Genomic DNA, 6000 nt, shown 5'->3' with positions numbered 1-6000 from the left:
TACTTGTATTCTCAAAAAGAAAGCATGAAAAACAATATGTTTTGTCCTTTGAAGGTAAATAATCTAGCAAAGGAAATCGTTTGAACCAAACATATTGAAATTGATGGTTTTGCTTTCTAATTTTTTGTTCTTGGATACTCAACAAAGTTGGGTTGATATGGCCCAGCTTTAATATATGCTCTTCTAATCTCATCCCGCTCATTAACAGAGTATTCACAAATTAATTTTCGTAATCCTGGATTTTGTTTAATATAAGAAATAGCAAATTCTTCTTCTCTTTGTTCTACTAGGCTAGATACAGAAGGAGGTTGTAAATTGAAAGTAGAGGATCAAACTGTTGGTGCAGTTTGTACTAACAATCTAACTCAGGTTTTGATGAATGACAAATAAGTTAAGTTAGGTTTTGTTGTAATCTAACCACTCGATTAAGTGTGCAGGAGAATTTCAAATAGGTCAACGGATTGACTGGATATTTGGAAAAAAATCCAACTAGGTCAACGGGTCGACCATATAGCTGGTACGAAGTCCAGATAGGTCGACGGGCTGACCATATATCTGGCAAGAAATCCAGCTAGGTCAACGGGCTGACCGGATAGCTGGTGTGAAGTCCAAACAAGTCGACGGGTTGACCAGATGTCTGGCAAATTGATAAGTTAAGGTAAGTCACTAGAGGAGAGTGACTAAGTGAGGACGCATCCCAATTGAGGGAACATTAGGTGTTAGTCCAATTTAGGTCCATTTGGCCCTTGACTAGTTCCTGGTCCTGGGAGGACAGGAACTAATCACTACTCTTTATTATTAAATATTATTGTCCTAATATTTGTCTTGCAGGTTAGTTGGACTAACGTTGTTTGGCAGGATAAAAGGAGAAAAATTACCTTCAGATGAACAGTGCTGAAGGCGCCCTCAAGCAGTGAAGGCGCCTTCGTACTGTTCATAGAGGGTGCCTTCCATGGCTATGAAAGGCGCCTTCCACAGAATAAATTTTAGCCGAAGTCATGGATAAGTACCGAGCTATTCGGGATCAAATTTGCCTCATTGGAGGCGCCTTCCATGCCTTATATAGGCAGTCTCGAGAAGGCATTGAAACAACACTGATATACCAGCTACCGTGCATCCTTTTGAGCTTTCGACTGCCCCAAGTTTCTACTACGACTCTGCTGTGAAGCTGCTGCACCCGAGAACTGCTCTGAGAACTTTCGATCACTGCCGGTAGACCGACACCGATACACAAGTGCTCCTACTTCTATTTCTAAAAGTATCGGTAACATTTCATTTGTGTACTCTATTACTGCAAAAGGACAAGTGTAGTGTGCTGCACTTGTTCGAACTTACTTTGTACTCGATTTCCTCTTCCGGAGGTACTGGAAGAGACATTTAGTGGATTACCCATCGATAGGTCCGCGAAACCTAGGTCTTGGAGTAGGAGTCGCCGAAGTCTCTGAACTAAGTAAACCGCTTGTGTCTTTCTTGTGTCTTTTTTATTTCAATTTCATACTTACTCTCCGCTGCGTACACTTTGATTTTAAAACCAACAAAATGAGTTTTTGAAAACCACGTGATTCACCCCCCCCCCTCTCACATGTCATCGATCCAACAAGTGGTATCAAAGCACGTTCTGCTCTGAATTGGTGCAACCACCAATCAAGTCGGGGGAATCATTTTTCATTTTTTTTGTTTTTCGAATTCTATCTAAATTGGTAAAACTTTACATATTCAGAATTTTTTTTGTTCAGTGTTTAACTCGACGTTGGTGTAACACCACTAGAGTTCTTCAGTATTTCTTTCCTATTTCTCAAACTCTGCTAATCCAAGACTAAGTCTTGGTACCGTCTTTTTAGTTTTCTATTTTAGTGCTCAATGGCCCAAAATGAGGGATATAGCACCGTCTGTCCTCCCCTCTTCAACGGTGACAATTTCCTGTACTGGAAGAAGCGGATGGAGGTGTACCTGAAAATGGACTTCGACTAGTGGTTCAGCGTCACTAAAGGATACAAGGCACCAATGGATAGCGGCGGAATTCCAATGGACCCAGAAAATTAGAATCCAAAAATGAAGAAAAAGGCACAAATTAATTTCAAGACCCTCAACACAAGCCAGTGTAGGCTAACAAAAGAAGAGTTGAACTGCGTCGTCGGACCTCACCAAAATACCAAAGAGCTATGGGACAAACTCATAGAACTACACGAGGAGACCAACGACGCAAAGGTAACGAAAAGAGACTTATATCTAAATAAATTATTTAATATAAAATGCAAGAAGGTGAGACTGTCAGTCAGTTGCATGCGAGGATAAAGGATATCCCAACGGACTTCACACCATCAACCACCAGATGGAGAATCGGGATCTAATCAGGTATGCTCTAAACGCATTTCCTCATAATGCACAGTGGGCATCCATTGTGGATGCCTATAAGATTTTGATAAATTTGTCTAAATTAAAGTTAGATGAATTGTTTTACGAATTAGAGCTACACGAACAGACTAACGCCAAATTTGAGAAGGAAATTGCTTTTGTTGCAGGAACATCAAAGGAAAAGACCATAACCAAATTAGAATCAGAAGTTGAGTCTTATCAAGACTCAGATGATGAAGAACACCTGGTGAACTTGGTAAGAAATATGTTCACCAAGAAAAAGAAGAATTTCTTAAAAAGGAACCTGCAGAAGATCAACTCCACCTCCAACTCTAACATCAAAAATGTAACCTGCTTTGGATGCAACAAGAAGGGCATTACAAAACCGACTGCACGAATCTGAAGAAAAAGAAGGCTCTCAAAGCGACGTGGAACGAATCGTCTGAAGATAAATCAGATGGTGGATAACCGTAACACGCCAACTACCTCGCGCTGATGGCTTACAAATCAGAATCAGAGAACGAATCAGAAGACGGGTCCGAACCTGAATCGAGTCACGAGTCCACACTCGTTTTCGAAGGTTCCGATGAGGTATACCTTACTTTAAGCAAAAGATTTTTTAAATTATTGCATGTTTAAATAAGAAATTAACTAATTCTGAAATAAGAAATTAACTAATTCTAAAAATTGCATAAATGAACTAACAAAAGAAAATAACAAACTTAATGAACAATTAAAATCAAGTTTAATAACTAAATCAATTCAAGCTGAAATCCCAACTCAAGTTGCAAAACTTGAGGAGGATAATTTTAGACTAAAAAATGAAATAATTGAATTAAGAGAATTACTACAAAAATTTACAATTAGATCCAAGTATCTTAATATGATACTTGGATCACAAAGAGTTGTGTACAATAAGTCCTGACTCGGATACAAGTTTAGCTCAACCAACAAAATCTTTATTTCTTTAGTTAACCAAAATAAAAATCAAATTAAGGCTTGGGTTCTAAAAGCGTGTCTAACTACGCAAGTAGGACTCAATCAATATTATATACCAAAAGATAAAATCTATTATATAAATCAAAATAAATTAAATGACTCTCCCTTAAATTCTAAAATTAAATCTTCAAAAATAAATACAAATCAAAGGAAAAACCTTAAGTTAATTAAACCGAACTTAAAAGAATACAACATAAACACAAGCTATAACCAAGTATACTACAACTATAAAACAAATCGACATAAATCCAAAACTTAAACTCAAATGTTCAATAATTCAAGGGGAAGCTCCAAGTTAGTTGGCACCTCCAAAATCAATAACTTACCTAGATGGGTAATTAGGACTAGCCTAAATAGGGACAAAAGTTTAACTTGACCAATAGTATTGGTGAAGTTTTGGATGATAGTAGGTTAGGGAAACTCTATCTATGCATGTCTAGGAAGATATGGCTTCGACCTGGTGCATTTGGCTTAGTGAAACTAATTGAAGCTACCCCTTACGGATCATAACTAGTTAACCAAGGTTTTATACTAAGTTTAGTGGATAGGATTATTTAAAAACTTTGAAGGCATGGTTACTCTAATGATGTCCAGGTGACTCACCATAACCCAGAAGTTTATCCAAAGAATGTCTATTTGTTGAACCCCAAAGATAAACCTGAATCTAACATAAAATTAAACCAAACACAGAAATTAAACTTAACCCATCTCACAAAATTATCGGATTCCCTGATTGAAAACGTAGATCGGGTGAAATGATTAAAGACTTTAAATTAAAATTTAAATTAAAGATAAATTAAAATTGAAATTAAAAATTAAAAATTAAAAATTAAAAATTAAAAATTAAAAATTAAAATTTTAAAATTAAAAATTAAAAATTAAAATTAACCTTAAAAATAAAATTTTAAAAAAAAATATTTTAAACTTGAAATTTAAAATTTAAAATTAAAATTAAAATTAACCTTAAAAATAAATTTAAAAAATATTTTAAACTTGAAATTTAAAATTTAAATTTAAAATTAACCTTAAAATTAAAATTAAAATTAAAATTAAAGATAAATTAAACTTGAAATTTAATTAAAAATTAAAATTTTAAATTAACTTTAAAATTAAAATTAAAGATAAATTAAACTTGAAATTTAATTAAAAATTAAAATTTAAAATTAACCTTAAAAATAAAATTTTAAAAAATATTTTAAACCTGAAATTTAAATTTTAAATTTTAAATTTAAAATTAACCTTAAAAAAAGGATAAATTAAACTTGAAATTAAAATTAAAATTAAAATTAAAAATTAAACTCAAATTAAAACTTAAAATCAAAATTAAAATTTAAAATCTCAATTAAAAAAAAAAGCGCCTCCGACACCATTGGAGGCGCCCTTAAGAGAGGCGGGAAAAATCTCGCCTAAGCGATGGAAGATGCCTTCAGCCATTTGAAGACACCCTCCATAACCTATGGAAGACGCCTTTCATTAAGCTTGAAGACGCCTTCAAGCAACGTTTTTCCAGCGAACAGAAGGCTTTTCTGCTCGCGATCTTAGACACGACAAGGCGCCTTCCAGCCATGATTTCTCAACGTTTTCATCCCCAAAATCTCAAAATGCCTCCTAGGTATAACCTCAACTTAGTTTATCTTGTCAATCCTTACTCTTATTTGTTTTCTTTGTCAATTTATGTATAAAATTTAGAAAAGACGACATGTTACTCCTAGACCTAGCAATACTCCATCTACTGATGTCAAATTCCCTACTAAGCAGCTTAGGTTGTCTTTTTTACAACACACATATGTTGCCTTAAAATCTAGGTTTCTGAGTAGAACTTTCTTTACCCAGTACTGTGCACCAATCATAGAGATCATTGATTACTATCAGTTAGATAGACTAGTTTACTGCAGCCATGCAGTAAATCTAGACCTGTGTGCATAGTTTTATAACAATCTAATTAAGATTGATGACTTGACATATTCCACCAGAGTTGGTGGAAAGGACTTTCACTTTTCTCCTGCCCTATTATATAATAGTTTAGAACTTAGGAGATCCACACGTCTATTTTTGTGCTACCCTAGTCGATATCTGCCATTTGGCGAGCGCTACTCCCATATTACATTAGATACTATCTATATGTATTTTTTGGGGGGAGGAGAGACTACTTACAATGACTGACTTTAGCTCATTCTGTCTTAGGGTCCAGGACTATATTCTATATAGAGTCCTGACCACATGCATCTTACTGATCACATCTCGCGATGTAGCGATGATGCGACCCTCCCACTCCTTTTTTTATGCCCTCTGTCATCGCTTAGACATTGATATTACATTACATATGTTTTATAATGCCATTCATGCATCAAGTCTCATCATTAGGCGTCAGGTTCATATGCCCTATTGTCGCATATTGACATACATATTTTCGACCATACAAGTAGATATGACCCATGGTATGTCTAGTTCCCTTAGTGCATAGTATGAGATTGGTCAGCGTCAACTAGCTTGAACGCATATAGACATTACTGCTCAGGGGGTTCTAGCTTAGAGAGCTAGGCCGCAGCCAGCCATACCAGTTGCGACCGAAGATGATTTTCCAACCGAGGGAGAGGAGTGGTTAGAGTTTACGGATGAGGAGCCATTTGGATATCCTCCGACTCG

The sequence above is a fragment of the Zingiber officinale genome, chromosome 2A (genome assembly GCF_018446385.1).
Source record: "Zingiber officinale cultivar Zhangliang chromosome 2A, Zo_v1.1, whole genome shotgun sequence".
Taxonomy (NCBI): Eukaryota; Viridiplantae; Streptophyta; class Magnoliopsida; order Zingiberales; family Zingiberaceae; genus Zingiber; species Zingiber officinale.
The sequence above is the reverse complement of the archived record's forward strand: the minus strand, read 5'-3'. Positions refer to the sequence as shown.